Source organism: Salvelinus sp. IW2-2015, unplaced genomic scaffold, assembly GCF_002910315.2.
Source record: "Salvelinus sp. IW2-2015 unplaced genomic scaffold, ASM291031v2 Un_scaffold2256, whole genome shotgun sequence".
In the NCBI taxonomy this organism is placed as follows: domain Eukaryota; kingdom Metazoa; phylum Chordata; class Actinopteri; order Salmoniformes; family Salmonidae; genus Salvelinus; species Salvelinus sp. IW2-2015.
Genome location: NW_019943585.1, coordinates 26,914 through 35,049, shown reverse-complemented (window position 1 = coordinate 35,049; position 8,136 = coordinate 26,914). Strand labels below are relative to the sequence as shown.

The 8,136-nt window shown below is 41.0% G+C and overlaps 1 pseudogene; it reads right to left on the bottom strand.

The window, feature by feature from the left end:
- LOC112073416 (copine-5-like) overlaps window positions 1–6,228 on the bottom strand; it is a 68,120-nt pseudogene extending 61,892 nt beyond the window's left edge.
- Between the last annotated feature and the right edge of the window lie 1,908 nt (window positions 6,229–8,136).

The following is an 8,136-nucleotide window of genomic DNA, read 5'->3' as shown; positions in this document are numbered from 1 at the left end:
GGTATTCTGTAGCTAAAGGAATGAAAGAGAGAGAAGAGGAGATGGAAACGCACAGTGGTGAGGTATTCTGTAGCTAAAGGAATGAAAGAGAGAGAAGAGGAGGAGATGGAAACGCACAGTGGTGAGGTATTCTGTAGCTAAAGGAATGTACCATCATATTCATTTTCTGAAAATATAAACAAAATGCCCTCATACTAGGCTTTTCAAAATCAAATACAAGATCCCTATAATTGTAGGCTAACTCTGCACAATTAATGAACCAACAGTATCGCCGAGGCCTATAAGATATCTCCCAGACTCATGGATAGAAAGTTTGGAGCGTAAGGTAACCAGTCCATCCAGTATGCATACTAATACAGTCCACACTCAAAGGTGATTACTAGAATTGAACTATATATATATATAAATAGACCAGGTATTCACAAACTGGGGTACGCTAAAGAAAAAGGTGATTCACATTTAAAAAAAAAAAATTATAATAATAATTCACATTTTCGAACAGTACATTTATATTTTCCAACGGGGTAATTACATTTGGGTGAGGTTTTTTCCCTCGCCTGAGTAGCTTTGTTTCAAAATAACATTAAACCATCTAGGTGTTCAGCGAAATAACCAACACAATGTCAAATACAGGTAGCCTAGTCAAATAATTAACATCCAATCACATTAACCGTTGCTCTATCGCGGGAATTCCACTAACGGTCCGTATGTAGCCAGACGTAGCCGCTGCTCATTCCGTTTGCTCGAAAATTGATTAATGGTTAAAAAATGTAAGGCCCGCGTCCATAGAGACACATACCAGCTCTACTGGTAGTACTGCTACTACCAGCAGTACTACACCTGCACCTGTCAACGACACAAGTTGTTCTGCTTCCACGAGCACATCCAATGCTAGCATCAGTAATTCTACATTTGTTGTTAGCCCAGCTAGCATGGACACTGACAGTTGTGAATCTGATGCAGCCGAAGAGCTACTGCCCTCTTATCCGGGAAAGCACAGAACAACAGACAGGGACGTTGGTCCATCAAAGAGGCGCAAATATGATGAGAACTACATTGATTTGGGGTTCACTTATATTGGGAGTAGTGCCTTTCCTCAGCCACAGTGTGTTATACGTGCAAAAGTACTATGTCACAACTCAATGAAACATTCACTCTTTTAGAAACAAATTGTGGAGTACTTAATTCTTCCTGCTGCCGCGGATATGGCTGGGACAATGCTGGGGGAAAAGGCCAAAACAACTATACAGACAATGACTTCAAACAACACTGTTTCACGACGCATCAGTGACATGGCAGGAGATGTTTTGAAACAATTACTGCTTCGCATACAAGCCAGTGAATTTTATGCGTTACAGCTGGATGAGTCAACAGACGTGGCAGGCCTGGCACAGCTCCTGGTGTATGTCTTTACGTTTATGGGGGGTCAATTAAGGAAGACATCCTCTTCTGCAAACCACTGGAAACCAGGACAACAGGAGAGGATATTTTTAAAGCACTGGACAGCTTTGTGACATCAAATGGACTTTGGTGGGCAAGATGTGTTGGTATCTGTACTGATGGCGCAAAAGCCATGACAGGGAGACATAGAGGAGTGGTAACGTGTGTGCAAGCAGTTGCTCCCGACGCCCCTTAGCTACACCGCAGCATCCACCGAGAGGCTCTTGCTGCCAAAGGAATGCCTGACAGCCTGAAAGATGTTTGACACTACAGTGAAAATGGTTAACTTTGTTAAAGCAAGACCCCTGAACTCTCGTGTATTTTCTGCATTATGCAATGTGATGGGCAGCGACCATGTAACACTTTTACAACATAGAGAAGTGCGCTAGTTATCAAGGGGCAAAGTATTGACACGTTTTTTTAATTGAGAGACGAGCTTAAAGTTTTCTTTGCTGACCATATTTTCACTTGTCTGACTGCTTGCATGATGACGAGTTTCTCACACGACTGGCTTATCTGGGGGATGTTTTTTCTCGCCTGAATGATCTGAATCTAGGATTACAGGGACTCTCCGCAACTATATTCAATGTGGGGGACAAAATTGAGGCTATGATTAAGAAGTTGGAGCTCTTCTCTGTCTGCATTAACAAGGACAACACACAGGTCTTTCCATCATTGTATGATTTTTATGTGTAAATGAACTCAAGCTTACGGACAATGTCAAATGTGATATAGCGAAGCACCTGAGTGAGTTGGGTGCGCAATTACGCAGGTACTTTCCCGAAACGGATGACACAAACAACTGGATTCGTTATCCCTTTCATGCCCTGCCTCCAGTCCACTTACCGATATCTGAACAAGAGAGCCTCATCAAAATTGCAACAAGCGGTTCTGTGAAAATTTTATTTTATCAGAAGCCACTGCCAGATTTCTGTATTGGGCTGCGCTCAGAGTATCCTGCCTTCGCAAATCACGCTGTTAAGACACTGATGCCCTTTGCAACCACGTACCTATGTGAGAGTGGATTCTCGGCCCTCACTAGCATGAACACTAAATACGGGCACAGACTGTGTGTGGAAAATTATTTAAGTCTGAGACTCTCTCCAATACAATCCAACATTGCAGAGTTATGTGCATCTTTTCAAGCACACCCTTCTCATTAACTTGTGGTGAGTTATTCACAATTGTCGATGAACAAATAAAGAAAAACAAATTGTATATGTCAGATGGCTAAATAAAGAGCAAAATGATTGATTATTATTTTTATATTATTATTTGTGCCCTGGCTCTTTGTCACTTCTCACGAGCCGGGTTGTGACAAAAACTCACACTCATTCTTATGTTTAATAAATGTATCGTATAGTGTGTGTGTGTGTGGCAGACTTACAATGATGGCAAAAAACAACATTTGAGAGTGCGTTGACCCTAGTGCTAGAGGGGGGTACAGCTGGAGGTTGAATGTTTGAAGGGGTACGGAAGTATAAAAAGTTTGGGTACCACTGGGCTAGTAATGATGTACCAAAGACATCTTAAATCAGTTTGTTTGATGTTTTTCTGCCATGCATAATATGCGGAAGGCTATGTATTGTATAACAGCACAATGATTATTTTATTTCAGGTTTTTGGGCTCATATATACAGTGCCTTCAGAAATAATTCATACCCATCAACTTATTCCACATTTTGTTGTGTAACAGCCTGAATTCAAAATGGATTAAATTGATTTTTTCATCCTCACCCATCTACACACAATACCACATAATGACAAAGTGAAAACATTTATTGAATATGAAATACAGAAATATCTCATTTACATAAGAATTCAGACTTCCGAGCCAATAATTTGTAGAAGCACCTTTGGTAGCTATTACAGCTGACTTTCTGGGTAAGTCTCTAAGAGCTTTCCACATCTGGATTGTGCAACATTTGCCCATTATTATTTTCAAAATTCTTCGAGCTCTGTCAAATTGGTTGTTGATCATTGCTTGACAACCATTTTCAGGTCTTGCCATAGATTTTCAAGTAGATTTAAGTCAAAACTGTAACTCTGCCACTCAGGAACATTGACTGTCTTCTTGGTAAACAACTCCAGTGTAGATTTGGCCTTGTGTTTCAGGTTATTGTCCTGCTGAAAGGTAAATTAATATCCCAGTGACTGGTGGAAAGCAGACTGAACCAAGTTTCCTTCTAGGATTTTGCCTGTGCTTAGCTTCATTACGTTTCTTTTTTTATCCGGAAAAACTCCCCACTACTTAATGATTACAAGCATACCCATAACATGATGCAGCCACCACTATGCTTGAAAATATAGAGAGTGGTACTCAGTAATGTATTGTATTGTATTTGCCCCAACCATAGCCACATTTTTTGCAGTATTACTTTAGTGCCTTGTTTGCTAACAGGATGCATGTTTTGGAATATTTGTATTCTGTACAGGCTTCCTTCTCTTCACTCTGTCAATTAGGTTAGTATTGTGGAGTGACTGCAATGTTCTTGATCCATCCTCAGTTTTCTCCTATTACAGCCATTAAACTCTGTAACTGTTTTAAAGTCACCATTGGCCTCATGGTGAAAACCCTGAGCGGTTTCCTTTCTCTCCAGCAACTGAGTTAGGAAGGACGCCTGTATCTTTGTAGTGACTGGATGTATTGATACACAATCCAAAGTGTAATTAATAACATCACCATGCTCAAAGGGATACTCAATGTCTGTTTTTCTTTTTTACCCATCTTCCAATAGGTGTTCTTCATTGCGAAGCATTGGAAAACCTCCCTGGTCTTTGTGGTTGAATCTGTTTTTGAAATTCTATCTGTATGTGTGTGTGTGTGTCTATATCCATCTGTGTGTGTGTATAACAGTACCTTTCGAAGTCTCCGTTGCACAGTGCTCTGACAGGAATGGCGATGGCCTGCCACACTGGGTTTAGAGTGTTCTTCACAACCTCCGTCTTGTGGCAGATAGTAAACCTGGACAGACGGAAGAATGAATACAGCCCGACAACAACTTCCCTTACCCATCTTCCCCAACCTAACACCTAGCACCTACTTAACTCTACAATGGATATAGTCTTGTTTGAACACTTAGCTAAACATTTAAATATATAGTTAAAAACATACATTAGGAAAGTATTCAAACCCCTTGACTTTTTCCACATTTTGTTACATTACAGCCTTATTCTAAAATGGATTAAATCGTCCCCCCCCCCTTATCAATTTACACACAATACCCCATAATGGCATAGCAAAAACAGGTTTTTAGAATTGTTTGCAAATGTATAAAATAAAAAATAAAAATTAAATATCACATTTACATAAGTATTCAGACCCTTTACACTGTACTTTCTTGAAGCACCTTTGGCAGCGATTACAGCATTGAGTCTTCTTGGGTATGACGATACAAGCTTGGTACACCTGTATTTGGGGAGTTTCTCCCATTCTTCACTGCAGATCCTCTCAAGCTCTGTCAGGTTGGATGGGGAGCGTCGCTGCACAACTATTTTCAGGTCTCTCCAGAGATGTTTGATCGGGTTCAAGTCCAGCCTTGGCTGGGCCACTCAAGGACATTCAGAGACTTGTTCCGAAGTCACTCCTGTGTTGTCTTGGCTGTGTGCTTAGAGTCGTTGTCCTGTTGGAAGGTGAACCTTCGCCCCAGTCTGAGGTCCTGAGTGCTCTGGAGGATGTTTTCATGAAGGATCTCTCTGTACTTTGCTCCGTTCATCTTTCCCTCAATCCTAACTAGTCTCCCAGTCCCTGCCGCTGAAAAACATCCCCACAGCATGATGCTGCCACCACCATGCTTCACCTTAGGGATGATGCCAGGATTCCTCCAGATGTGGCGCTTGGCATTCAGGCCAAAGAGTTCAATCTCGGTTTCAACAGACCAGAGAATCTTGTTTCTCGTGGTCTGAGAGTCCTTTAGGTGCCTTTTGGCAAACTCCAAGCGGGCTGTCATGTGCCTTTTACTGAGGAGTAGCTTCCGTCTGGCCACTCTACCATAAAGGCCTGATTGGTGGAGTTCTGCAGCGATGGTTGTCCTTCTGGAAGGTTCTCCCATCTCCACAGAGGAACTCTGGAGTTCTGTCAAAACTATGAAATAATACATATGGAATCATGTAGTAAGCTAAAAAGTGTTAAAACGAATTCTAAATATATTTTATGTTTGAGATTCTTCAAATAGCCACCCTTTGCCTTGATGACAGCTTTGCACACTCTTGGCATTCTCTCAACAGCTTGATGAGATAGTCATCAGGAATGTTTTTCAATTAACAGGTGTGCCTCCTTAAAAGTTAATTTGTGGAATTTCTTTCCTTAAAGCGTTTGAGCCAATCAGTTGTGTTGTGACAAGGTAGGCTGAATCCGAACTGTGCCCAGGAGCCCTGACTCCTCCCATTAATAATGTTAGTCATTCTCACTCAGATATCATTAACACCACATAACATTTGTAGAATTGCAGAAAATGTGCTTCAAAACTGCACATATTGCTCTCCAACCCATGGCAAAATTGGTAGAATTTCAGGAAACTTGCTTTTAAACTGCAGCATTGGTATAAAGTGTGAGAATTGTAGGAAATACATGTTATATTTTCTCTCTGCCCGTCAAGAGGCTGGGGCCACTATAACATTTTGCCCTATACTTCTCTTTGGTAAAACAGTAGATTAGAGCCAGAAAACAAACAGAAAAACAGGAATGAAGAACTCACGTTCCATCTCCGTTACTCCGATAGAAGACCAGGAAGGGGTCCGACTTCCAAAGAAGTCTTTCCTGTCCAGCTTGTGGGCACAGAACTGCATGGTGGAACTTCCTGGAGCAGAGAGAGAGAGAGAGGAGAGAGGAAAGAGGGAGAAAGAGAGAGATAGGGGGACAGAGAGGGGGGGGGGGCAGAGAGAGAGGGAGAGGAGAAAGAGGGGGTGGCAAAGAGAGAGGGAAGAGAGCGAAAGAGAGAGAGAGGAGAGGGGAGCAGAGAGAGGTGAGGCAGAGAACGGTGGGGCAGAGAGAGAGAGAGTGAGGGGGACAGAGAGAGTGAGGGGGACAGAGAGACAGAGAGAGATGGAGGGAGGCAGAGCGAGAGAGATGACCAAGAGAGAGAACGGAGAAAAAGACAGAGAGAGGGGACAGAGAGGGAGAGAGAGGAGACATTACATTGTAAATCTCCAGCAGGATTGCAGGTTCTCTGTATGCTTCCTGTTGTATTTTGTATATGGTGTCTTGTGACAAGATATAAAAGCACTGAACGACCAAATAAACACATTGGCTGCATCCTAATAAGCAACACACCACAGCAGCATCGCATAGCCAGTGAGCCCTGATTTTCAAATCCAAAATCCTAGCTAAAGAAAGAACAAACACATTAATAATTATTACTCAAGTCATGTTCTGCATTCAAAACTAGGAGTATCGAAAAGCAACGTTTAAAATGTAATGTGCAACCTTGTGGTTGTGAAGGTTGTGATTACAGCCCTAAATGCCTGAGAGTGCATACAAAATGGGGCTCTGAAATAGAATAGGTTTAGAAAATGAAAATGGCCTTTAAGTCTCTGTATGGAGGGTGGGATAGAGGGGGTTTAGTTCAGCTAATGATACATTTTAAAGCCTGGTATTATTATCATAATCACACTCATTCTGGCAGCATTTTAGTGTTCACGCACCGCCATTATGGAGACAATGGGTACTTCCCAAATTGTACCCCATTTCCTACGTTAGAGCACTCCTTTTGACCTCGGCCAATAGGGTGTCCCACAACGTTCTAACCAGAAGTAGTGCACTGTTAGAGACAAGGGTGCTATTTGGTACACATAAAAATTAATGCTCCCCAACCATGTAATGGCTGTATTGTATGTAATGTCTGTAATGGCTGTGCTGCCAACTAAATGTCTGTAATGTCTGTAATAGCTGTGCTGCGAGCGTTATGTCTGTAATGGCGGTGCTGCCAGAGTAATGTCTGTAATGGCTGTGCTGCCAGAGTAATGTCTGTAATAGCTGTGCTGCCAGAGTAATGTCTGTAATGGCTGTGCTGCCAGTAACTGTACTGCCAAACTGTATTACACTGTACTGCACTATCTGTATTATACTGTACTAAACTATACTGTATTATACTGTATTATATTGTACTGCACTATACTGTATTGCACTATACTGTATTATACTGCACTATACTGTATTATACTGTACTGTACTGCACAAAACTGTATTACACTGTACTGCACTATAACTGTATTATACTGTACTAAACTATACTGTATTATACTGTATTATATTGTACTGCACTATACTATACTGTATTATTCTGTACTGCACGATAATGTATTATACTGTATTATACTGTATGCACATATCTGTATTATGCTGTATTATACTGTACTGTACTATACTGTATTATTCTGTATTATACTGTACTGTACTATACTGTATTATACTGTAATGTGCTGTATTATACTGTACTGCACTATCTGCATTATACAGTACTGCACTATACTGTATTATACTGTACTGCATTATACTGTATTATACTATATCGTATAATACTGTATTGTATTGTACTGCACTATACCGTATTATACTGTACTGTACTATACTGTATTATACTGTATTATACTATACTTTATTAGCCTGTACTATTCTGTATTTTACTGTACTATAATATACTGTACTGCACTATACTGTCTTATACTGTAATGCACTATACTGTACTCCACTGTACT